We start from the raw sequence: 26059 nt of genomic DNA on the forward strand, positions 1-26059 counted from the left end.
GGTTTTAAAAATGCATCAATCACAAAGTATACCGTTTTTTAAAAAAAACGGCGAGTGCTTCCTCCGGCTTCCGCCTCAGAGGTAGATTCCAGTAGGTGCGCTTGTAGTCAGCGCTGGCTTTTTCTAGGCGGGAGTGGGCGTGGCCTGTCAGGGGGCGTGGCCTCGCGTCAAATACGATGGCGGCCGTGAAGGAACGCTATCACTAAACAGCGCTAATATCCGCTGATAGTGTTGTGCCTGCTTGGCGATTTCAACAGAAATGAGCTCATGTACAGGTTAAGGTTTTAAAAATGCATCAATCACAAAGTATACAGTTTTTTTTAAAAACGGCGAGTGCTTCCTCCGGCTTCCGCCTCAGAGGTAGATTCCAGTAGGTGCGCTTGTAGTCAGCGCTGGCTTTTTCTAGGCGGGAGAGGGAGTGGGCGTGGCCTGTCAGGGGGCGTGGCCTCGCGTCAAATGCGATGGTGGCCGTGAAGGAACGCTATCACTAAACAGCGCTAATATCCGCTGATAGTGTTGTGCCTGCTTGGCGCTTTCAACAGAAATGAGCTCAGGTACAGGTTAAGGTTTTAAAAATGCATCAATCACAAAGTATACAGTTTTTTTAAAAAACGGCGAGTGCTTCCTCCGGCTTCCGCCTCAGAGGTAGATTCCAGTAGGTGCGCTTGTAGTCAGCGCTGGCTTTTTCTAGGCAGGAGAGGGAGTGGGTGTGGCCTGTCAGGGGGCGTGGCCTCGCGTCAAATGTGATGGCGGCCGTGAAGGAACGCTATCACTAAACAGCGCTAATATCCGCTGATAGTGTTGTGCCTGCTTGGCGCTTTCAACAGAAATGAGCTCAGGTACAGGTTAAGGTTTTAAAAATGCATCAATCACAAAGTATACAGTTTTTTTTAAAAAACGGCGAGTGCTTCCTCCGGCTTCCGCCTCAGAGGTAGATTCCAGTAGGTGCGCTTGTAGTCAGCGCTGGCTTTTTCTAGGCGGGAGTGGGAGTGGGCGTGGCCTGTCAGGGGGCGTGGCCTCGCGTCAAATGCGATGGCGGCCGTGAAGGAACGCTATCACTAAACAGCGCTAATATCCGATAGTGTTGTGCCTGCTTGGCGCTTTCAACAGAAATGAGCTCAGGTACAGGTTAAGGTTTTAAAAATGCATCAATCACAAAGTATACAGTTTTTTTCAAAAAACGGCGAGTGCTTCCTCCGGCTTCCGCCTCAGAGGTAGATTCCAGTAGGTGCGCTTGTAGTCAGAGCTGGCTTTTTCTAGGCGGGAGTGGGAGTGGGCGTGGCCTGTCAGGGGGCGTGGCCTCGCGTCAAATGCGATGGCGGCCGTGAAGGAACGCTATCACTAAACAGCGCTAATATCCGCTGATAGTGTTGTGCCTGCTTGGCGCTTTCAACAGAAATGAGCTCAGGTACAGGTTAAGGTTTTAAAAATGCATCAATCACAAAGTATACAGTTTTTTTTAAAAAACGGCGAGTGCTTCCTCCGGCTTCCGCCTCAGAGGTAGATTCCAGTAGGTGCGCTTGTAGTCAGCGCTGGCTTTTTCTAGGCGGGAGTGGGAGTGGGCGTGGCCTGTCAGGGGGCGTGGCCTCGCGTCAAATGCGATGGCGGCCGTGAAAGAACGCTATCACTAAACAGCGCTAATATCCGCTGATAGTGTTGTGCCTGCTTGGCGCTTTCAACAGAAATGAGCTCAGGTACAGGTTAAGGTTTTAAAAATGCATCAATCACAAAGTATACAGTTTTTTTCAAAAAACGGCGAGTGCTTCCTCCGGCTTCCGCCTCAGAGGTAGATTCCAGTAGGTGCGCTTGTAGTCAGAGCTGGCTTTTTCTAGGCGGGAGTGGGAGTGGGCGTGGCCTGTCAGGGGGCGTGGCCTCGCGTCAAATGCGATGGCGGCCGTGAAGGAACGCTATCACTAAACAGCGCTAATATCCGCTGATAGTGTTGTGCCTGCTTGGCGCTTTCAACAGAAATGAGCTCAGGTACAGGTTAAGGTTTTAAAAATGCATCAATCACAAAGTATACAGTTTTTTAAAAAAACGGCGAGTGCTTCCTCCGGCTTCCGCCTCAGAGGTAGATTCCAGTAGGTGCGCTTGTAGTCAGCGCTGGCTTTTTCTAGGCGGGAGAGGGAGTGGGCGTGGCCTGTCAGGGGGTGTGGCCTCGCGTCAAATGCAATGGCGGCCGTGAAGGAACGCTATCACTAAACAGTGCTAATATCCGCTGATAGTGTTGTGCCTGCTTGGCGCTTTCAACAGAAATGAGCTCAGGTACAGGTTAAGGACGCAGAGGATCTACGACCCCGTTCGATCTCGTGCTGAAACCTGATTGGCTGCCAACACTTCAAACGAGGAAGTGTTTGCAGCCATCGTGTGACTTGGCCTGAATCACAAAGGCATTTAAGGATACGTAAAATGTACTACAGAGTACTACTTCACTTACGCAAACACAGTCACACACTACCTTCAGAATCTGATTTAGCTATACACTTACTCTTTGGTTCTCCAGTTGTCTAACCTAGTGGTGGACTATGGGGCACATGCATCAAGCCCACATTTTGCCAGTTCTAAATAGTGAATTTTACCGATTCGCTATTTAGAAATCGCACAATGCAATGCTTGAAGGATTCGCAAAAAAATTTGCAATTCCTTAATTGCAAATCGCAAATTACGAATCGCAATTAAGGAATGCCTTCCCATTCATTGCTATGCGCCTGGAGGCCCATAGGAATGAATGGGAAGCCATTCGTAATGTGCGAGTACCAAATAGGAACTCCCAATTGCAAATGCAATTTGAAGGGTGCTAGGGGTCCTTAAAGGCTACCCTGATGCACCCCCAAATTTGGCATGTATGCTCATGTGGCGCACATATATACCAAAGTGCCATGTGTGCGCACATGGCACTTTGAAAAATGCATTTTTCACAGTTTTTGCAAATTACCATCAACTTGCAGTTGATGGTAATTATTATTTCATAAATGCGAAGTCGCATTTAGGAAAGGTTTTGATGCATCTCAAATAGGGAATCGCAATTTGCGATTCCCTAAAAGCATTCGCAATTTAGGTAATCGCAAAATTTGCGATTACCTATATTGTGAATGGGTTTTAGGTTGATGCATCCCAATTGCCTAAATACTGGTCGGAAAGGCGAATCGGCCCATTTGTGATCGTTATTTAGGTTGATGCATGTTTCCCTATGTCCCTTGAATTAAAACAGCCAGACAGGGAGGCTGTTCCTTCAGAAAAATGGCCCATCAACATTTGTGTAGCCTATCATTTCACGTGCACTTGCGTCCTACTGAAGCATTGTTTAGGAAGAAATTAAAACACCGCTATTCTAACCATTTACCTGTACATCGCCTCATCATTTAGCACTGGGACCCCCTGCTAGGGCAGCCATTCACTCTATAAATTCTAAACATAAACATAAATATACTTTATTCACTCCAAAATGTGTTTGATGATAGCACCCTCTGTAATTACTGCTTTTTAAAAATTAATTGCAAAACACCATTGTTGGAGTTAACAGACACATTTTAAATCACTAATGACTGCTGAGTGTTATTCTAATGGCCTACTGAAAAGAGGGGATATCTTTAAATCAGCTAGGTGTGACAGCAATGTGGAAGGACACTTCCCTTCGTGTGACTCACCCTCTGTTGACTCTTCGACTGCCCCTTCATGATCATTTACAGCTGGCTAATAACAAGTTAATTCATTCTGTACATTCATCACAGCATGGGACATGGTACACAGTGAGAATGCAATTTTTCCTCACTCAGAAAAGCTGACTATTCAAGTAGGTAGCAAACTGCAGCAAGGTCACAACAGCACTGAACCTCCTCTGAGCAGTGTGATCACCAGTGAGTGCATATATATGATTTTGTGAACCAGGCCCAATATGCTGAGAGACCTAACGCCCTGAAGACTGAGACGATTCCTGACAACCTTCTCTTTGTAGACCATTGTGGTTTTAGTTCCAGTCAAATGCAAATAAATAAAACCCTTCTCATGTGGCTCATCCTAGGCAATGTTCTGTTTACACAGTTTAACATGTCCAGGATGCTGGGACCGTATTTAGAGCAAACTCTGCAAGTGTGTATGTTCAAACTACAGTGCGGGGGTCAGGCTCATGGCACTGCACCTCAACGAACACTGTGATAATATTATTTTATGAGATTAATTTCTGTGTGGAGAAAAAATAATGTACAAAAAAATGTAAGTGAAGAAAAACATCAGACGCTTAGTTTAATATTGTGGTTTCTTGGAAAACAAAACGGGTTCAATTTTGAAGTAACTGGAAATGTACATTTATCTAATATTTCTGCTTCTACATGAGCCTTTCGGTCTATTTGTCTGGATTGCACATGTCATGGTTGATAACGCAAATTGAAAATCCATCTACTGAATTAGAAAATATAAACTAACCATCTATAAACGATGTACAGCCCCTCTCTTCCCTTTAGCAAATGATTTCCCCTTATGATAAAGGTGCAAACAAACACCATTGTTCTTCATAACTCCTTGGAGAACACACTTATTATCCTGAAATATTCCAAGCAACAGGCCACATTAAGGACATGTAGATGCAGTGTCACTTAAGTGCAACTCGTTAATCAAAGACAGACGACTTTCAAAGATATTGATACATAGACACAAGTGAACCATTTTTAAAATAAAATTAACGTTAATCGAGAGAAAGAAACGGGGACGGGGGTTGCTAGGAGAAGACAAGCCCTTATACATGCCAAATACATTCCACTATCGCTTAACAGAGGAGGAGTTTTTTAGAGAACTAATTTTTTAAACCTGTCTTTATTCAGTTGTAAATCAAACAGATAACGCGGAATTATCCATATAATGTTTTCAGGCAATGAGATTTACAATATATCTTCTTTTTACCCGTTCATGAATAGTAAGACAACTCAATAAACCAAAAACCCCAACTTCCAAAACTACCCTGCCTTCCCAATTAGCCAAGCAGTGCAACCATTGTGTATTAAGCATTTCCTAAGTGCATTTAATCAAACAATCAATACAATGCTAATAGGGATGAAGAGGTACTTTATCAGTATTAACTGTATTAATTGTCCTCATAGTGATTCATATATATATATATCCTGGAGTGGAATCATGGTTGTCAATTGTCCGTTTTTGCTTCCAGGGCCAACACGATTGAATCCTATTCATCAGTCGCCATTGTGTTATGATTACTGTTTAGGAGGGTTACTAATGTGGTCACCTCCACCTTTGTCCTTTTAATCATATTGTTTAACAACTTTGTTTGATCAGGGGCTATATATGTCTTTCATGCCATTGCCTTGTTATGTTTAGCAAAGATGAGGGCCAAATCTATAAACCTGCACCTCTGCCTAGTGGCTTACTTTTTCTTAGTTTGACTGAATAAACATGGTATAGGTTCTCAGGGAATTTCCACACCAGCTACCTCGTTGATCAGGAGTACATCTTCTTTCCAAAACTTTAAAAATATAAGAAAAATTATCTTCAAAAGAAACTAAAACATTAACAATATTATAAAATTAAATTAACAACTATATATAACCAACACATATGTTTAATTTGAATATAAAAATTAACATATAAAAATAGTTTTAAGTAATACTTTAAACTAAGGACACAAATAATATATGAATACAAATATATATTCTTTTAAAGAATGTAAACAATGTTTTAATAATTCGAAGTTCACAGTAGTTAAAAATTAAAATAAACAACGTGCATAAAAAGATATATCTCAATTAGATTAGTACAAATAATGTACAAAATAATTTAGAGAGGTGTGGTTCACTGGTTAGAGGCGGCAGACCCGTAAGCAGAGAATTGGCCAGGGACCAGGGTTCAATTCCCGACGCGGCAGGGTTGTGGACCAGGGTCAAAACGGACTCGATAATTCTCGCCTCGGTACCTACTCTAACCAGGAACACACTCGGCAACTCTGGGCATTAAGCTTGCCTCATCTCTACAACGGCCCCCCACAGACGCTGGGGATGCCTGGTTTCACCTTGGAGATACCCAGAAAGGGACCATCTCACAGGGATAGCCAGGACGGGTTCCCCAGCGGTCTATAGCGCCGGGACACCTCCTTGTGAGGTAGCTGTTCGCGCTTTACAAATATCAGTATTATTATTATTATTAAATAGTAGCTTTTTGAAATAAAATATATAAACATTTTAAAAAACATAAAAAAATAACAATAATTAAAAATAAACAAAAGTAGCAAAAATATCGAATACACTACAATTTGGATAAAAGTATGGAAAGTGTTACACCCTGCATGCATTGCATTTACTACTTCCACTCCAACATAAGCAAAAACAGGGAACTTGTTGGAATTCGGAGAGATAAGATTTAGTATTCCCACTCCAGTCTAATCAACAGTAGGGAAAGTGTTGGAATTCAAATAGGTTAGATTTACTATTCCCACTCCAATCAAAGCAACCAAATGGAAGTATTGGACTTTGGAGGTGTTAGATTTGCTATTACCACTCCAGTCTATGCAACAGAATAGAAAGTGTTGGTCTTCAGAGCAATTGAATTTACCACTGCCACTAAAGTAAGCAAATGTAGGGAACGCGTTGGACTTCAAAGGGGCAAGATTTACTAGTCTCACTCCAATGTAAGCAACAATAAGAAAAAAGCTGCACTTTGAAGTGGTTAGATTTACTATTCCAGTCTAAGCAGCAGTGGGAAAGTGTATTCAAATATTTAAATATTGAAATACATTTAAAGAAAGTTCACTTGCCTTCCTACTACCTAAGTAACTACAAACACCCAAAAAGTATAAATAATACAATAATAAAATGAAATAACTACATAAATAAAGCAAACATTAATAAATATAAAACACACCCACAAATATTAATAAACACATTTATAAACTATCAATAAAATAATACATAATTCAAATGAAACAAATAATTTACATAATAATCAATAAAAAATGTACGTAATTATCAATTAAATTTGTAAATTCATTTAATGTATAGGGTGTAATGTGATTTATATGGTGTAAAATTGATATGGTGAAATAAGCAAAAGGTTATACAGCAATAATCACTTTAGTAGGAATCTGTCACCATTTACACAATCAACCTTGGCATTCCCTATCTGATTGTACCTGCTAATGAGGCCCATCCTGCTCTATCTGTAAAGCATGGTGTACTACACTAATTGCTTACAGATATTCGATTGTGCTGTGAACATTATACAAGGAAGTTTAACATAGGTCTGATAATGCTACAACTAACATAATATTAACAACATGTTATACAGAAATATTCACTTAAATCTTTACACACACCTGTTGGAACTTTCAAAAATTCCCTTTTGCATTCATTCATTATGTCGGTAATCAAAAACTAAAATGGAGAGTGCTGAGTGCTAAAAATACTAATAATCAAAAAAATAGCAGCACCAAAACAACTGACAACCTGCACAGAATCAAATGAGTCTTCAATGCTGTCCTATTCGTTTTCAGTGTAATAACACTGGGTAAAAGTCTGCATTTTTTCTTTAGTTCCAAATGCCTTCTTCAGGTGTGAAACTTTGAAATGCTTGAGAAGAATGTGAACTGAATTCCTAACTGACTAAGTAATCCTACTTTGATACTGATCTTCCGGCAGGTATCAAAGAAAGAACTTTGAAGCACGCAATGAAGCTGATGTTTCCTAGTACCTGAACAATGTAGATCACAATGAATCACTACAGAAATGTTGGTGAGGCTCTTTGACCATCTGGTCTGGAGTATGGAACACTTGAGTCAGAACGGATGCCGCTGACTACTGTTCTGAAGTGTCAAAGGCAAGCAAAGAGGGCAGGTGGGATTTTTATACTGAGTCACTCTCGAAAGCTGGGGCTGGCTCTAGCTCTGGAGGAAGTTTTACAAAGAAGCATAGACTTCTAGACCAGGTGTAGTTACTTTATCATACTATTCAAGTTGGCAGCAGAAAAAGCATACAACAGGTTTCTAAGGATAACAGATTGAGTCCCGGATGACAAGTAGTATGGAATAGGATTTAAATAGCAATGAGGGACAAAGACCATTACCCCAGAAAGAGGCATTACTCAGTGTGGAAAATACTTCATTTCCGAGTTATCAACTTAGAAATTAGATATAACATACATAATCAATATTCCAAATGTTTTGCCTTTATTAAAGGCACTTTCCCTCAGAATGTTTGGCAAGTTAGAGCTGCTGGAATCTCTTATCGGAAAACTATCAGTTTTTGATAATTATCACAAAATTCAAAGTTCTGATCCTCGCTGCAAAGGAAAATGTTAAACTCCATTTTATTATATGAACCCCATGATCAAGGTAACAGCCACAGCTTAGTTTCAAAATGAAAGAATCCATTGTTTGCCAACAGTCTTTTGAGCCAAAGAGGTTTCTTTGCCGTCCTGCCAGTGGATTTCAGGAAGATGCATTTTGGGAACCTAATGGTGATGTGGTGTGATCTGCAGCCTAAGTTGGAATAATTAGCCCCTTTACAGACATTGTTGATTCTGATAAACCTAGATATCATGCCACTTCACTCATAGTAATAAATATAATAAATATCTTGTACCATGATAAGGCAATTAAGCACAGAGTTGAATGTAAAGCCCTCAGTTCATAATGTGAAACAACAAACAATTGATGGATCGGAATGCTTTGTGCAATGCTTCTTAAGCATTGAGAATTTCTTATGGGTAGTATTCCATGCAACCTGAGGAGCCGTCATGCCTTTTTTTAATCCCTTCAAGCCGAGTTAGGTCCTAGCCCTGCCCACAGCCTTTTTATTGACTCTTAAGCGCTAAGGGGAATTAGAGTCATTGTCGTTAACTAAAATGGATGTGACCTCCTTCTATAAACAACTATTGCAAGTACAAAAATTTGCTATATACATGCTTTTTTATTTGATCACCAACCAACACTACGCACTGCCACTCAGTTTTGTAAGGCCTCACAATAAGAAATCTTTCAAATCTAAAAGGAGTGAGAATTGGGTACCAATGTATATGCTTTCCAACCTCCATCTACCAGATCAATTGTAGGGTCTTTCACATCTAATATTCACAGGATTGGGCAGGATGGCTGTGGAGATTCACGACTCCGTGCAGCCATAGGTGATGCTGCTCCGCCCCCCTGCAATGGTGGTCCGGCGTTTTCGGAGTGAAGAGCTACTAGGAACTTAAATGAATTTTTGAATTAAGGTTGTCCTGTCGAGGAACCGCTATATAGTACCCATACATCCATTTCTCCTTTTGGGAAACTCATGACATGTTTGGGACTGGTCAATCCAATAACAAGTTTATTTTGTAACCACTTTGAGAGCAGCTATTCTTATGCTTTCCTTTCTTGTGTATTTATGGTTCTCTAGCTATTCCCTTCTCAAAACATTAGAGTCCTAATGTGTTTGATCAGCTTTGAGTCTGTTTTAAATGCTTACATTTTCTCTCTATGACTCTTACTCTCAACAGCCTTGAGTTAGTAACTTGCATGCCTACCTTCCCGGCAACTAGATCTCCCACACATGCCCCTATTTTCCAAAATCCAATGTTCCATGATGAGGTACAAGTCTCTCTCTCTCTCTGTCACTCCAGCAGCCCTTGTCGTGCTTGACAGCTTACTGGAAGGAATATATCTTTCTGTTCAAGTATCCTTCCAATCTGCCCATGTCAGAAAGGTCACACTCCCAGTTCAGTAGCTAAGGAGCCTAGAAATAAATATTGAAATTAACTTACAGATAGCACAATAGAACCAATTGGGGAATACCCTAATCTAACATGACAGTCATGTCATCAAGGATATGTGGCAGCCATGTTAGATGAGAAGATTCCTCCCACAGCCCAATGAGATTCACCTGCCAGGCCATCTTTAGCAGAATAGTTTTTTTCTGTGCATCAGTCACAGTCCAGCCAGACAAAACCTTATCCGCCAACCACTGCCGGCAGCGTGCTGGCTTTGAATCACCACTTTGTTTACTTATATCTTTTCTATTGGGCTGAGCCAGCATCGAATGCTGCACATTAACCTCTTCAGTGCCCATGACGAGATGGTCTCGTCATGGAGCACGGTTGCGCTGTGCCCATGACGAGACTATCTCGTCATGAACCCCACCCACTAGTGCAACACCCGGCACAGGAGGGGGAAAGGGCGTGGCACTGAAGGGGTTAAAGGAAATCTAAAAAAGAGCTTGTCTGGAGACCCTCTCCATGTGAACTCTTACAACTGCTAGTCAATATCAGCTGCTTTAAATAAGCGAAAGTACATGCGCAATTGGCTGAAACTTTCACCACAGAATAGATCTCCTGTGGGATGTGGCAAAATGTGACTGACACCAAAACCTTAGCCATGCAATGACTGAAGTGCACTGATCCGAACGCTTCATACTGTATTTCCATTATTTATATGTATAATTTTGTGTGTTTACAAAAGCTCTGAAAAAAAGTTGTCTCTAGTCATATTTAACCAAGTTATTGTAATTGTTTTGGCTACCAGCACATAACATTATTTTTATGTCCTGACTTAAAAGGATTCACGACTTTTGAAACGCTGAAGTTGACCTAAGTTAACATGAAACTCCTACCATATTCCCCATTACCCATTTTCGAAGAAATGCATCAGGTTAACATCAGTGTATTTCTTCTAAAGGTTTTGTTTGGTATCAACTGCACAAAGTTCAACTAACTAATTCAGGCATCCATTGAGACTGCACCGGTACTGCATGTTCTTCATATTAATTAGATGATTATGTTTCACTAGGAGCATATGATAGTCCATAGGCTGTAGAGGCTATAACAAAACTGATGGCCGATTTAAAGTCGCACATGTTTTTGAGGATACTGAACTTTGCTTAGAAAGGAAAAATTGCAAAACTATGTAGTATTTCTGTTTCTATTGATGACGCCAGGAGGAATTTCAGCACTGAGCTGCCTCCCTGCAGGATTGCAAGATGAGGTGAGGAGGAGGGTGGCGCATGCTGCTCCTCACATTTTTGGGGCCCTGGAGAGTTAATACTGCCTGTTCCCTGGCTTTGGGGAGTGCAGAATTAAGAGGCAGCCCGCCAATTCGGCTTGCCCGCCTTTGGGGCTGGATCTCAATCCCCAACAGGCCTATCTTCATCTCTGCTGCCGTGCATAACTGGAGCATCACTACATCGTTGGTAGAAGCGGAGGAGGCTATTTGCTGAATGTCTGGTCGGACGTCGGAGCACCCCTCTGATTGCTGGCTTGGGGCCAGACCACATTAGCTTGCCCCCCCCCCTAGTGGCCTAGGTGGTTTGGTGCCTGTGCAGACCCCTGGCTCTCGTGGCCGGTCTGCTTGTGCCCCCCCAGTGAGCCTTACCAGGACGAGAATGGCCCTTACTGGCATCGTTGGAGTCCCCCTGCAATGCAGGGAGCCCTTTGGCCCTCAATCCTGCAACGCCTCACCACCTCGATGGACAGTCTCTCCAGACTCTACTTCCATGTGGGATATATCTCCATTTCCCTTCCTGTCAACCTCGCCACTATGGTTCAGTGCACCCAGAATGCAAAAAGCATTCCTTGCTGGGCCCTGTGCTGTTTTTGGGGGCTTGCCAGAGATGGTGTCTGCCTCCAACCACTTATTGCTCTGATCCATCCATAACGATGATCAGGACCCCTGAGGGGTGGCACTTAGTTGAGAGGTGCCGGCTTTTGGGGGTCACCTGTTCTTAACCCCCACCTCTTCGGTGCCGCTGCCACTCCTGTTGGCTCCGTCAGGTATACGTGCTGAGAAGACATCTGTAATCCCAGGAAGCACAGTTACTGCACGAGTGCTCCATGCACTGCCCAGCCTGCTCCTACCCTCTGCGGTGGCACCCCGGGTGCGGTGGGGTTCTAGTCAATGCAACTTGTGAACTCCACTATAAAGATATGAACCTGCAATGCTCTCCCCCTTGAGCCACAGAGTCATATTGTGCGGCTGTCTGCTCTGTGCATGATTGATGGCTTCCCCCCAGCCAGGTGAACTCCTGGCCCTGGAACTTTGTATGATGACTTCCTCTCTGGGAGCCCCCTTGCAGCAATATTTGTGCCTCAACGCTCCCTCCCTATTAAGATCCTGCAGCTTGTCCGCTTGTCTGCCATGCCACCTGCTGGCTGGTGCCTGCCGTGTGGGGTCTGCTCGTGCGTCCCCACATCTCCTACTCTGGGGGGTGAGGCAGGACCCTGGGATTGGAGGTGAGCACTGGCAAGAAGTGCTACTGTGGGACCTTCCCCCGGCCTGCCGCGGCAAAATATCCAGCTGTGATGGGGAACACCAACACCAAACAAACTAATTTATCCTTCGACTAGCGCCACCAGATGTATGCTGCTGATCAGGACTCTGATGGTGCTCAGTCAAGCCAATCGCAAACCAATGGCCCCACATAAGATCCAGACATACGCTCCATATTCTGAGACTTGAAGCACAATCTGACAGCCATTGACACCAAAATCGATTTATTAACTGGCAAATTTGACAGCTTAATGGACAAGGTAGACAAACATGATGAACTTATCGACCAGTTAGAACGACGCACCTCAGACATAGAAGATAACCACCAAACGACTGGTATGAGACTCTTGCAGATGGAAAATGTTCTGGTGAGCATGCTTGGCACTGCTGCCCTTGCTGCCAAGCTACAATGGCAATGCTAGCTGCAGAACAAACAGGTGGCATGCCCTGGCGGACCCTGGCCATGCACCTATCTCTACTCCAGCCACTCAGATACTTTATGGCTGGGAGGGTATCAGACCTATAGTCCACCCCCATGGAATGAGTTCCTGTTTCTCTCTTTCATGTTCCCGAAATTAGGAATGCTAGATGGGAGGGTTTGGCAGATTTGGCCTATTTGGGGGTCAAAGTGGGAGAGGGTGGACTGTTGGGGGATGTTGTACACATTTGTTAGATTATGTTATTTCTTTCCTCTTTTCCTTTCCCTGACCACTCAGCACTACTTAGTGATTCCCTAGTTGAATGCCCAAATCCTGAACACAGGGGGCTCTTTTTTCCTTCTCTCCTTCCGCTATGCGCCCGCTTAGTGTTTAATGTGGAATGTATGCACTCTCAATCACAGACGTAAAGCGTAACATGTGCTGGTGTACCTGCAACATCATCAGATAGATGCAGGAGCTACACCCTACTGAATACACTCTGGCACGCTTGCGAGCGGGATGGATAGGGGAACAACATAGAGATTACTTCTTTTGTTATGCAAGAGGTGTGGAGATATGACTTCGTAAGGGACTCTTTTGGCACACCCACCGAGTCCTATGTGATCCCCTCGGGCCGGTATGTACTGCTCACTGGCACACAGCAGGGCATCTAACTGAAGCTGCTATAAATCTATGGCCCTAATGTTGACCGCTGCTTCTTTACTGAGATTTGGAGGCTTGTGGACACGCTGAATCAGGGTGCAATTTTGAGGGGCAGAGATTTTAATGTAATCCTAGACCCCGTGGTCTACTTCTTTAGTGACACCCAGCAGCCGTACCCGAATGCAGCTGCTCAGTTACGTAGCCTCATAGAGGACAATCACCTTTTAGACCTGTAGTGTACTAGACACACTGGATACATTGAATGCACTTGTGTCACACATCACCTCACTCCACTACTAGCTGGTAATGCTTGGACCACTAAGGTGGAGGATTTGGCTAGGATGTTATCCGACCATTCGCCAGTTTTGTTGGAGCTGCTCCCGCAGGACTGCACTAGGCGTGCCTTCACATGGCTGCTCGTTCTGGAAGCACTGCAGAACCAGGCTTTTTGGGAGAAAATCAGAGGTGCCATTGTGTACTATTTCAAGCAAAATCAGCATTCTTTCTCTTCCTCCTCTACACTTAGGTAAGTTTTTAAAGCTGTGATACGTGGGGGGGGGGTTGTACTGTAAAGCAGATGAGCATGTGATGGGTGCTATGGGTGGAATTTAGCTGCCTTGAGTCAGAGATCCGCACACTTGAGACTCAATACTTTCAGTACTGTTCCCTGATGTGTTGGCTGACATTAAGTATAGGCTGGTAGATTATGAGGAGGTGGCACATCAGGAGACTCACTATTTAGGTAAGGTGTCATCTACCAGAAGACACTGTGAGGGTGTGTTAGAATAGAAAAATTCATGTTTGCACATTGTTCTATGTATGTTAGCATCGTGGCGCCATTTTCTTGTTGGGCGCCATTTTGGGTTATAATCAGAACTTATCCTTCGCCACTGCTGAGAAGAGGCCTCGTTTGGGTTTAATTTCTCCAAGAATGAGATTCATTTCACTAATGAATACACTGTTCTTATTAGCGCATACCTTTCCAACTACATAGAGGCCTTATCCCAGTCATCTAGTGGCAGGCACGGGCAGAGCGACCTTGAGTAGTAGATAGTGTATGCCCGGCCTCAGAATCAAAACTTATTCTTTGTACGCCACTGTTTTGCTGCATCTGCTTGGAAAATTCCAAAGTGGACGTGCCTTCATTGGTTTTGAAATGTACATAATGTATCTTTATGCTTGCTGATGTCGGTCCCTCTGCAGCACTTCTAGCAACTGGGCAGACTGGGCTCCGCTCTGTACTTTGAATAAACAGTTATTGGTATGTATTCTCTACTGTCTGAGAAACTCTTCATTTGGCTTAGAATTGGTCATTAGTGACCTGGGTGACCCTAAACGGGTGACTTCCTTCAGTTGGTGCCCGAACAGGGACTCCTTCAGTTGAGTGACCCATCCCCTTCCGTGGACGGGGGTGGGGTCGCGGCCATCGTCGGGTAGGACTGACAGATCAGGGATCCCTGCATGTTTCTGATACTCGCAGCTGCCCCTTCTGGGCCGCCGGATGGTGCCTCGCCCAGTGGTCATACCAACTGGAGTACTGAACAGCGAAACCCTTGGATCTGACTGTTTGGTCTGAAGAGTCAGCAGTGGAGAATTGGTTTGTATCATTTACTCATATCAGGTGAGTTTGTTTTAGTTCTTTGTGGATATGGTACCATTGTGGTTTGAGTTTGGTGCAGTTTGAGTACTGTTTTGGATAAAAGCACTTGCAATTGCTTTGCCAGGTAAAAAAACGAATTTGATTATTTTTGAAAATGCCTGGGATTAGCAAGCTTTTGCTTTCCTGTTGTCGTGGTTGTTCTGCAGAAGGTCGACTGGAAGAAGCCCAGCCAGCGCCTGCAGAAGGCACTCCTAATTTTGATATGTATGTGAAGCATGGTCTTGGCCCTATTATGTTTAGTACATTATAGCACAAATATACGAGGGACAACGCCAAGTTACAGTGGCCGTTGACGGGCAATTTTTATGAACAAAAGATGGGTTTTTACAGGAACAGCTATTCAAAAGACGAAGTAGACAGTCTATGTTTCCCTCAGAACGTGGCAGTAAGTAGCTAGGCAGAGACGATTGAAAATGGAAAAAGATCAACGAAAAGGGAAGATGACCTAGAAAGCTGTAGCTTAAGATTGAGAAAAGCAGGAGAAAGGAGTTGAATGTGAAGATAGGAGGTTTTGTTTATAGATTGATAAATCCTATTTGGCACAAGAGGAAAATTATACTTTTGTAGAGGAATTGTTAGATACTCGACCCCTACTCCCATATGCCCCACAGAGGATATATCCCGTTGTTACCGTGTTATCACAGCAGCCTGTTACTACTGCTCTGTATCTACTGCTGTTGTTTTGACGGCTCTGGCTATGGCACCCTCTGCTCCCTCTTTGGCTTCGCCATCTGTGGCAACCGTGACTGTTAGTACACCTATTGTTTCGACTGCTATGTCTCCTGCTCTCAGCCAGCGACGATTGTGCCTGTTCCTTCTGTCGCTTCTCCCTTTATGGTTCTTTATACCCTGACATTTGCACGTATTGAGACGCCAGTTCATGGAATTGAGAATAGAGATTTGACAAAACTTTAAGGAGCGTATGGGCCCATTTGTGCGATCTGAGATGGGGATGAGGAGAAGAAGGTGCTCAGTGGAGGATGTTTGGGAAGTAATGAAAGATTATGAGCCCTTTTTACAGCAACAGGTCCTTAAGCATATGTCTTCTACGTTAATTCATCTTTGGCAGTAACATCTTGGGGATGATGCACCGTATATTTTATTTGACATTAAAGATCTCGTGTATGCTAGTGGTATGGAGCCTGGCCATGTTTTTGCAAATGTGGTGACATTGATTGCTTATACAGGTAGGATCCATGAGAAGAGTCCTATCCCGGTGTCTCAGTTTCCGATGCAAGAGGATCATCCTATATATCGCCCAGAAATACCAGAATTGATGGATCAGTATGGCATTGTCACTAGACCAGGTGGAGTGGCCCATTTCAAAGAACAGTGGGTTTATACTCTGTGGAAAGGGAGTGAGGTTCCGCCCTTAAGACTATTTTACCTGATCCTAGGAAAAATCCCACTGTTTATTATAAAGAATTGATTGAAGCAGCCTGTTCTACTGTAATGACCCTTGCTGATATTGAATTGTTTTTTGGTCTTCTTGCTCCGGTTGACATTTGGAGACAGGTTCATACTCAAGACCATGTTGTAGAATTGGGTGGAACGTGGGTTGCGATTAGGTGATGGGAACAGGAAAGGAAGCCGGGAGATAAGCCCTGAGCCGAGATACTTGCTTTGCCAGGTCGCATTATTACATATATGCACTCTTTTATCCCCCAAAGAAGGTAAGTTGGGACAAGTTGATGGCTTGCCAACAGAAAAAGTATGAAAGTGTCAGATTTCTTTACTTGGTTTGAAAATACGTTCTTGGATTAAAGTTAGCAGGATATGTCTATTGAGGGAGGTGTTCGATTGTTTGTTGACCGATTTGTTTCTAAACTGCTTCTTGAAATTGCGACTTGTTTGCAGGTGTCTGAGAGTACCTGGTCCACCTCTTCCCCCTCTGTTATTTTGAATATGGCTCAATACTATGAGCATCATGATCAAGAAGAGAAGACAGAGAAAAAGCATAAAGATTTAAATACGAAGGTGCTGTTGCAGCAATCGTTTAGAGGGAATAGTAGAGGTGAGGTTCCGTGTGAATCGGAACGACATTTTCTGGGTGTGTTCGAATATGGACGAGTTTGGTATCTACGAACCGCAAATGACGAGTTTAGTGGGTGTACGCGTTTTCGCTACGCTACTATGTACGGATCGTCTCATTCCTAGGTATGTCCATCCGAACCCTCGGGTTCCATTTTAGATACGGCATCCATTTTGTTTCTTGCCCTCAAGTAGCCAGCGAACGGACCTTGTCCGCTTTGTGACCCTGGGATTCCCAAGCTTTCACGAAGGACACGTGTTTCTTTGAGGGTGTCTTTTATGATAGGGGAAATGACGGCAAAGGCAGATGGCCCCGCTCAAGGCTCTTCTTGCCGTGCCCGTCTATTGTTTTAGTCATGCATGCATTAGGCACGAGGTCTTTGATCCTGCAATCAAGTTTCTGTTATTACTCTCTACACTCTTTTTCAATCTGTTGTGCATCCTTGTTGTTCCTTTGCATCTGTTTCTGTCCCTTCTCCTAATGTGTTTACAGTCAGAATGGAATGTGCTTAATGTGGGGATAATATGTTTTTACAGTTGGGAACCGGCAATGTTGCTGTAATTATGTTCCGGGCTTCTGAAACATGAATGCGACCCTTTTAAAGTTTATTGTGGGAACTGAGTCGTAACCTTTGTTGCCATGTTGTGCAATGACCAAAATGTGTATAAAAGGAGCGATCCACTTGTGCAATTTGAAGCAGTCTCTCAGAACCTACACGCTGTGTACTTCTTGCGATTTCTGTATCCCTGCAGTAAATAAACGTTGATCTTTGACGCCGCAGGAAGTGTCCCGTGTCTCTGTGTGTTGTACGCCGGAACAGGTAACCCACGAAGGTTTCAGGTGTTGTCCCCTGGCACCGCTGGGTCTTAGAAAAGCCCAGTCCTTCAGTTGGCGCCCAACGTGGGGCGACATCAGCGGTACCGGTCCAAAGCCCGACGATCGTGAGGAACTTCGTGTGAAATCTCCGAGGGTAGGTGCACCCCGCTTCATCGATCGAGTTGTCGAAATAAGTGGCCCGAAGATTTTCCCCGCGAAGATTCCTGCCTCCTGACGGCTGCGACGGACTGATGCCCTGACTGTCGACCTGTTTTGGCGCCTGGCGTAGTCCTTTGTACGGCGAGACGATAGACGGGCCTTCCTGGTGACGTCATTGCTCTTTCAGTTAAGTATTTGTGGGTCGCTCCCAGGTTACTTTGTTGTTTGCATGATTCCATTGCATTTGTGGTTCTTAGTTGTTGATTCTTAGTTGTTGGGTTTTATTTGACGATTGCAATTGCCAAAAACCGAGGGTCTTGCATTTTTGCGAGGACATCGTAATTCGATAGCCCTTGAAGTTTGTAAACTCGGTTAGTGTGCACGATGCCTGGCCGTAGTACGTTGTTTGGTTTCCTTAAATGTTGCAGCACGGATTCCCGACTGGAGGATTCATGCCCGATACCTCCAGTTGTAACTCCAATTTATGAGCTCTATAGTCGCCACGGCGTAGGTCCTATTGTATATAATGAATATTGGATTCATTACGATAAAAATGATGGTGTTCTTAGTTGGCCATCACATGGTAGTTTCGAAACTGCAATCTTAGATAATCTTGAAGCTAAATTGTTTAAAAAGAAGGCTAGGCCGGCTATGTTTGATTCCTTTCGATTATGGCGCAAAGAGGCCAAGCAGAAGGAAATCAAACAGACTAAGAAAAATAAGAGAGAAGGTGTCATTACGGTGATGCGAAATGCAGAACAGTATCAGCGAGACAAAGATGAGAAGGAGCAGGAAGTTAGTGCTAGGCTTCATCATATGGCCATGGATAGATGTTATCCGGTATTACCGTCTAGTTCTGATAAGACGGGAGAGGAAGTGATAGAGGATCCATTATCGTCTTATCTATTGAAATCACCACCTCCCTATGCTCCAGATACCGTGGGTCCTGTGATTCCTCCTGTTCCTCCACCTGTTGTTTTGGCGGCTGCTGGTCAGCCCGCCGTTCTTCCTGTTCTTCCGAATCCCCTTGTGCCACAAATTGTTCGTCCTCCCTTACCCGCTCTTTTTCCTACTGCTCCTTTGCCAGTATCTCATCAGCCCAATCTTACCACTACTCCTGTTACCCCGACTACTGCTACTGTTTCTACGCTTACTCCTAATGTTGTTGCTCCTGTGCCTTCTTCTTCTTCCCCTTCTGTTCGTAGTTGTACATTTAATGCTGTCGCTACTCTCTATTCTCCGTTTTTTGGACCAGTACTTGGGTCAAATCTTTCCGATGTTGCTCAGAGGCGCAGTCAAATTCCTGATGGTAGGGAACGTGAGTCATTGGTAAAAATGGCGCGTAAATGGATTAGGCATCCTGCGAAGTACGCTTCGCGTATAGTTTTTGAGACATTTTCTCAGTTTAACGAGCCCACTCAAAGATTCGTGTTTGAGGAAATGTGTAAATCTTTGAGAGAAGAGTGGGATAATGATGCGGTAGATAATGTACCGCCCGAGATCACTGAGCTTCAGAATCAATTTTTTACTGCTACGATTGTAGGTGATAACGTCCGACGTGCTCTAGAGCGTCTGTTATCTTTTCGATCTATAGTGCAACCTCGAGCATTGTTTAAGGATGCAACTGGGGAGTGGATGGCACAACCTGGTCAGTATCCTATGCGGGAAGTTCCCCCAGTATGGATGCCAGGTGATCCTAATGCTAATCCTGCTATTCTACCACACTTTCAGAGAGTTTGGATACACCTCCCATGGAAGCGATCGGAAGTTTTGCAGGTGAAGCAAACCTTGCCCGACCCCCGTAAAAATCCTGCAGGTTATTATAAGGAGTTGTCCCAATTAGTGGATGCTACTGTCATGAACCTTGCCGCTATTGACATGTTGTTTGGTAATGTAGTACCTCAACCGATTTGGGCGAAAATCCGTCAAGAGAATCACGCAGCTGAGTTAGGCGGTGATTGGGCTGCTCTTGCGGCGGCTGACGGACGGCAAGTTGGTGGGGCTAAACCTGAACAGCTCATTGAGAATCTGCCCCAGAGGATAATTACCCTTATGAAGACACTTATGCCAGCAATACGCGTTAATTGGGACAAATTGTCTGCGTGCAAGCAAAAGAAGGATGAGAGTGTCTCCGATTTCTTTACGAGATTTGAGGAGGCATTTATTGATCATAGTGGTCAGGATATGAGCTCTGAGGGAGGTCAGCGATTGTTTGTTGATAAATTCGTATCGAATTTGTTGCCTGAACTAAGCAACAAATTGAAGAAATCTGAAAGTTTGTGGGCCGTTTCTACCACTGCTCAGATATTAGCCACGGCCCAATACTACGAAAATAGGGAGAAAGAAGAAAGCGAACGCGCAGATAAGAAAATGAAGGATCTTAAAACAAAGGTCTTATTGCAGCAAGCGTATCCTCCGCGCTCGAATCAGAATGACTCGCAACAGCCAAATCGCTTACAATCGCAGTTTTCTAGATCGCAGTCGCGTAATGACTCCTCTACACCTCGCTTTGTGTTGGGGTACAATCAATGCGCATATTGTAGGGGTGAGGGTCATTTGAAGTTTAATTGTCCAGTGCTGCGTGACCGCAACAATGGTGTTTCGGCTCGGGGAGGTCGTAGTGGTCCTCAACAAGCGTCACGTGGTAGAGGTCGCGGTGTTACTCAGAATCAGAACGAGCGTCTTGCCACTTCATCAGATTCGCAAAATTGTTTTGATCGGCGCGATCCATCGTCTGGTAGATCTGCACAGTATCATGTGGACGACTATTATGTCGAGCATGATGTTGGTGTTGACAGTAATTACTAGGACAGCCGTAGACAAAGGAAGGGAGAAGTATCAGTTCCTGTTGATCAGAGAGGGCCTTATGTCGCAGTTGCTACATTGGGTGTAGTTGAGCCTTTTCTGTTGGACACTGGTGCAGCGAAAAGTTCCATTATTCATTTGAAACTCCCTGGCGCGCCTTTGTCTGGCTTGACGAATGTTTCCGTTGGATTCTCTGGCGCCCCCGTTAGCAATCCAGTTTCTAGCCCTTTGCCCCTTACAATTGGGTCTCGTGAGTTAGACGTTCTTTTGATTTTGACTACTGGTTGTGGTGAGAATCTTTTGGGCTTGGATTTATTGAAACGGTTATATGCGACTTTGTACTGCTCTCCTGCGGGAGTGGAGCTTACATTGGGTCAGAGAGTGATCTCTCCTATGTATCTGTCGACTGATAAGCTCCCACCGGAATTGAGTTCTCTTCCTGATTCTTTGTGGGCGACAGGTCCCAATGACGTGGGCCTGCTGGATATACCACCTTATGTTGTTCAGTTGAAATCAAATGTGCGACTGCCGCGTATTCCCCAGTATCGTATTTCTCTTGATGGTGAACGAGCGCTATTAGCGATCATTTACGATTTGATCGATAAAGATGTCATCGAGGAAACACGAGGTAACGTGTGTAATAGTCCTGTGTTACCTATTTTGAAACAAACTGATCCATCCAAGCCTCCTGTGTATCGTTTTGTTATTGATTTAAGGGAGGTGAATAAAATTGTTGTCCCACAGTTCCCCGTGGTGCCTGATATTACAGCTTTGCTGACTCTGATTCCAGCTTCTGCATCTTGGTTCTCGGTGATCGATCTGAAGAATGTGTTCTTTAGCATTCTGATTGCTGAGGAAAGCAGAGATTTATTCGGTTTCTCATTAGGTGGTCGTAGCTTCAGGTTCAAACGCGCACCTCAGGGCTACTGTGAGAGCCCATCGATCTACAGCCAAGCTCTTAAGAGTCAACTTGATGCGTTTGTGTTGCCGGCTGGTGCGGCTTTGATTCAGTACGTTGATGATCTGTTGGTAGCTGCTGACACTGAACAGATTTGCAAAACTGCTACAGTATCACTGTTGCAGCATTTATGTGACTTACATCATAAGGTGTCACCTTCTAAATTGCAATATTGTTGTCAAGAAGTAACCTATCTAGGTCACTTATTGTCAGAGGCGGGAAAAAGGTTGACCCCTGAAAGAATTGCAGCAATTGCTCGAATGACTGTGCCAACAACTCAGAGAGATGTGCGTGCCTTTCTAGGTATCACGTCATACTGCAGACAGTGGATTCCAAATTTTTCACTGTTAGCGAAGCCATTGATAGCTCTCACGTGCAAGGATGTTTCGACTCCTTTGCCATGGACGAAAGAATGTCAGAAAAGTTTTTCTGAACTACGTGATGCGTTGTGTTCAGCTCCTGTGTTAGGTACTCCTGATTACAGTAAGCCATTTACACTATACGTTCACGAGAGAGAAGGTTGTGCGTTGAGTGTTTTGACGCAACAATTCGGTGGTAAACAGCGTCCATGTGCGTATTTTTTCTCGACTTTAGACCCGGTAGCTAGAGCGTTGCCAAGTTGCTTGAGGGCGACAGCGGCAGCTGCGGTGTCTATTCGACAATCCGCAGGTCTGGTCTGGGATAATATGCTCATAGTGATGGTTCCCCATGCAGTTGACACTCTCCTGAATCGTACAAAAACTCAACATCTGACGAGTGCAAGGTTGTCCGGTTACGAGTTAACACTTCTGGCAAGTCATATACAGATCAAGCGTTGTAACGTGCTGAATCCGGCGACATTGTTGCCGACTAGTATGGAATCAGATGATGTACCACCGCATGATTGTTATTTACGAACTGAGGAAGAAACGAAGGGTCGTGTGGACCTGAAAAACACTCCGTTGACAGATCCCGATGGCACTTTGTATGTTGATGGTTCATGTTTTAAGTTGCCGAATGGTGATGTGACGACTGCGTATGCTGTAGTGACGTTGAGCACGGTTGTGGAAACCGCGAGATTGAGTCAGAATTCAGCCCAAGCGGCAGAATTGATTGCATTGACGAGAGCGTGTGTGTTGTCTAAAGAAAAGCGAGTGAATGTGTTTACCGATAGTCAGTATGCATTCGGTGTTGCGCATAGTTTTGGTCGACTGTGGAGAGAAAGAGGATTCATGACATCGCATGGTACGAAGATTCAACACGGGCAGCTCGTGAATGATCTTTTGGATGCACTTACATTGCCTAAACAGGTAGCGATTGTTAAATGTAGTGCGCATCGAAAGGTTACGGATGATGTTGGTCGTGGTAATGCATTTGCGGACGAGATTGCCAAGGAAACGGCTAAGAATCTTGCAACCCGAATGTATGTTACGAGTTCAGTGAGGTGGCCAACGGAGACTGGTATGTGTGAAGACACTGTTGAGAGTGTGAAAGCAATTCAGAATGAGGCCACTGAAACTGAAAGAACCAAGTGGAAAGAAAGCACGGGAAAGTTGGACATGCATGGATGTTGGGTTGACTTGTCGGAACGTCAGAGGTGGATGTTACCGGATGCTTATGTATTGGCTGTCGTGACTATGGCTCATGGGTTGTCACACATTAGTGCGAAAGGTATATGCAAGTTATTGTCTCCTGTATGGAAGAACGATGGTATTGCTAAATGTGCTGAGAGGGTGGTTAAGAATTGTATGGTGTGTTTGATGCATAATCCTGGCAAGGGCACCCCCACTCCACCTGGTCATTTTGCTCCTCCTGCCTGTCCCTTCAAGGTTATCCAACTGGACTTCATCCATATGGAGAGATGCAATAATCTGAAGTATGTTTTAGTTGTGGTTTGTGCGTTCTCCAGATGGATTGAGGCCTATCCTCTTAAGGATAATACTGCCCTGTCCTCAGCGAAAGTCCTACTGAAGGAATACTTTCCTCGGTATGGAATGCCACGGATTGTGTGGTCAGATAATGGAAGTGAGTTTGTGGGAAGTGTGATGCAGAGTGTGTGTAAGGGCCTTGGAATTCGACAGAAATTCCATAGTGCCAATCATCCCCAGGCAGCGGGTTTGGTTGAAGGGTACAATGGTACTCTGAAACTGAAACTTGCAAAGATACAAGCTACGACTGGTTTGTCATGGCCTGATGCCTTACCTCTGGCTCACCTATCAACCAGAGCGACTGTACACTCTCGAGTAGGGCTCAGCCCATATGAGATTGTGTTCGGCCGCCCTGCGAATATTTGGGGAGTCCCGAGACCTAAGGCCTTTGATAGTCTTGAGTATCCAATGCTAATTGATTATCTTCATGATCTGACTACTAAACTGAGGTTAATTCATCAACAGGTCTTTGAAACTTTGCCGGCACAGACAGAGGGTCCTGGACATCGGCTCCAACCGGGTGACTGGGTCGTTACCCGAAATTTTGGCCGAAAACGCAATTTGGAGCCAAGATTTATGGGACCCTTTCAAGTGCTATTGGCTACAAGGACTGCAGTTCGGTTGGAAGGCAGAAAGAACTGGGTACACGCCGGCCATACCAAGAAGGTGCCGATCCCCTCACCAACAGATAGTTGGGTGAGAACTGGTATAGCGGCAACGGAAACTGAGACCCCTCTATGCTTTGTGCAGTTTAGCGATGCTCAACCTGTGAGAGACAATTCATTGCAGTCAGACACACTTGTTGAGTCGTTAGCTGAAGAGAATTCGAGGTCTGAATCGTCACCCAATCGACTGAACATTGTTTCACCAGCTGAACAATTATTTGAAGAACCGACCCGACCTGGAAGAAATCGATACTTTCTTCGTCCACGTAGCAAAGACTAATAAAACTTTTCTTATATTTTCCTTTACTGTTGCCACGAACATTATGAACAATTACATCCTTTTTTGAGGTTCTTTTTATGTGTGCCTCTCACAGCTACAGAGATTTGTATTAAGCTGAGTGTTTAGGAAAACCTATCATCCGGGTTAACCGTAGGGCCGTGCGGGTACTCCCTTCTGTTTAGCAGGTTTCTGACACTAGGTCGGTTACTTTTTGTCGACTCCTGGGAACTCCTGGGTATTGATAATCGCTACTCAGAACGAAGTGCGTCAAGTACGTCACGGACGGTTTTTAGAGGATGGCATTCTCTAAGCTGTTGGAAGTAGAAAGGATGTCGGCGCAAAGATCAAAAGTGCATAAGATTGTACGAACGAAATGTTTTTTGTTTCAGGTATTTCTGCTGTTTCTGACTGTGTCTATGCTATTGGTGGGTGGAGTGTATTTCGGAATACAGTTGTTATTGCCTTCCATTTCACCTACTCTTTCCCCTAAACCAAGCTCTATTACCACTGTTTCTCCACATTCCTTTCATCCTCTGCCCCAACATGAACAGGTTAGACGTGCGGAATTCATGAATAACTCCTTTGTTCAACTCCTACATCAGCACCAGTTGGTGATGAATACTACCAACTGTTGGGTGTGTGGGTTAATGCCACATACCATGGATAGGGGTATTCCATATCTGGTTCTTCCTTATAGCTCCCAAGGGTCAGCTCGAGCATTCCAAACTATGTTCCGTAGTGCACTAGATTCCTACCCCAGTCGAGAGCCACGCTCTGCAAGCTTTGGTCCTGGCCCGTACCATAAGCCTTTGGCGATAGCGATTGCTGATTTGGATAGAGATGTTTTTGATGCATCGCTTATTCCAGATGAAGAGGTGCAAGCCTATAAGGACCTGAGTGAGGCTGAGTATAGCATGTCAGTGGGTGATGGACAGCTCAAGAGCTCGTCTCCAATATGGATCGTACCCCACCTCGGTAATTTCTGCTTGAAAGGTCTTGGTCGAAATCCGAGAGCCCAGCTCGGGGAGAGCGCTTGTACTGACACGTACGTTCTACCGATGCTCTCTTCTCCTGTTTTCCTGACTGCCAAGGGTACCTATTTTGTATGTTATGAACGTGCATATACATGGTTGCCCCGTGACTTCTCGGGTACCTGTTATATCGCGAATCTTTTGCCACCGACTTTTACAGTTGCCTCAGACTATCACAAAACTAGGATTGTGAGAGGCGTTATTAGCGAAGAGGATACTGCGGGTCAAGAAGCAGGATACTTCTTTAAGGGTTTCTTGCCGTTTTGGGGACCTATGGTCAATAGTAGGAACCTAAGACAGTTGACCCGTGTGGTGGAGTCGACTGCTAACATAACTGCGAGTGCTCTTGGTAATCTGACAGCGGAACTTCAGGCGGATAGACTTATGACGTTGCAGAACCGTATGGTTCTAGACGTTGTTCTTGCAGAT

The sequence above is a fragment of the Triturus cristatus genome, chromosome 10 (genome assembly GCF_964204655.1).
Source record: "Triturus cristatus chromosome 10, aTriCri1.1, whole genome shotgun sequence".
Lineage (NCBI taxonomy): Eukaryota > Metazoa > Chordata > Amphibia > Caudata > Salamandridae > Triturus > Triturus cristatus.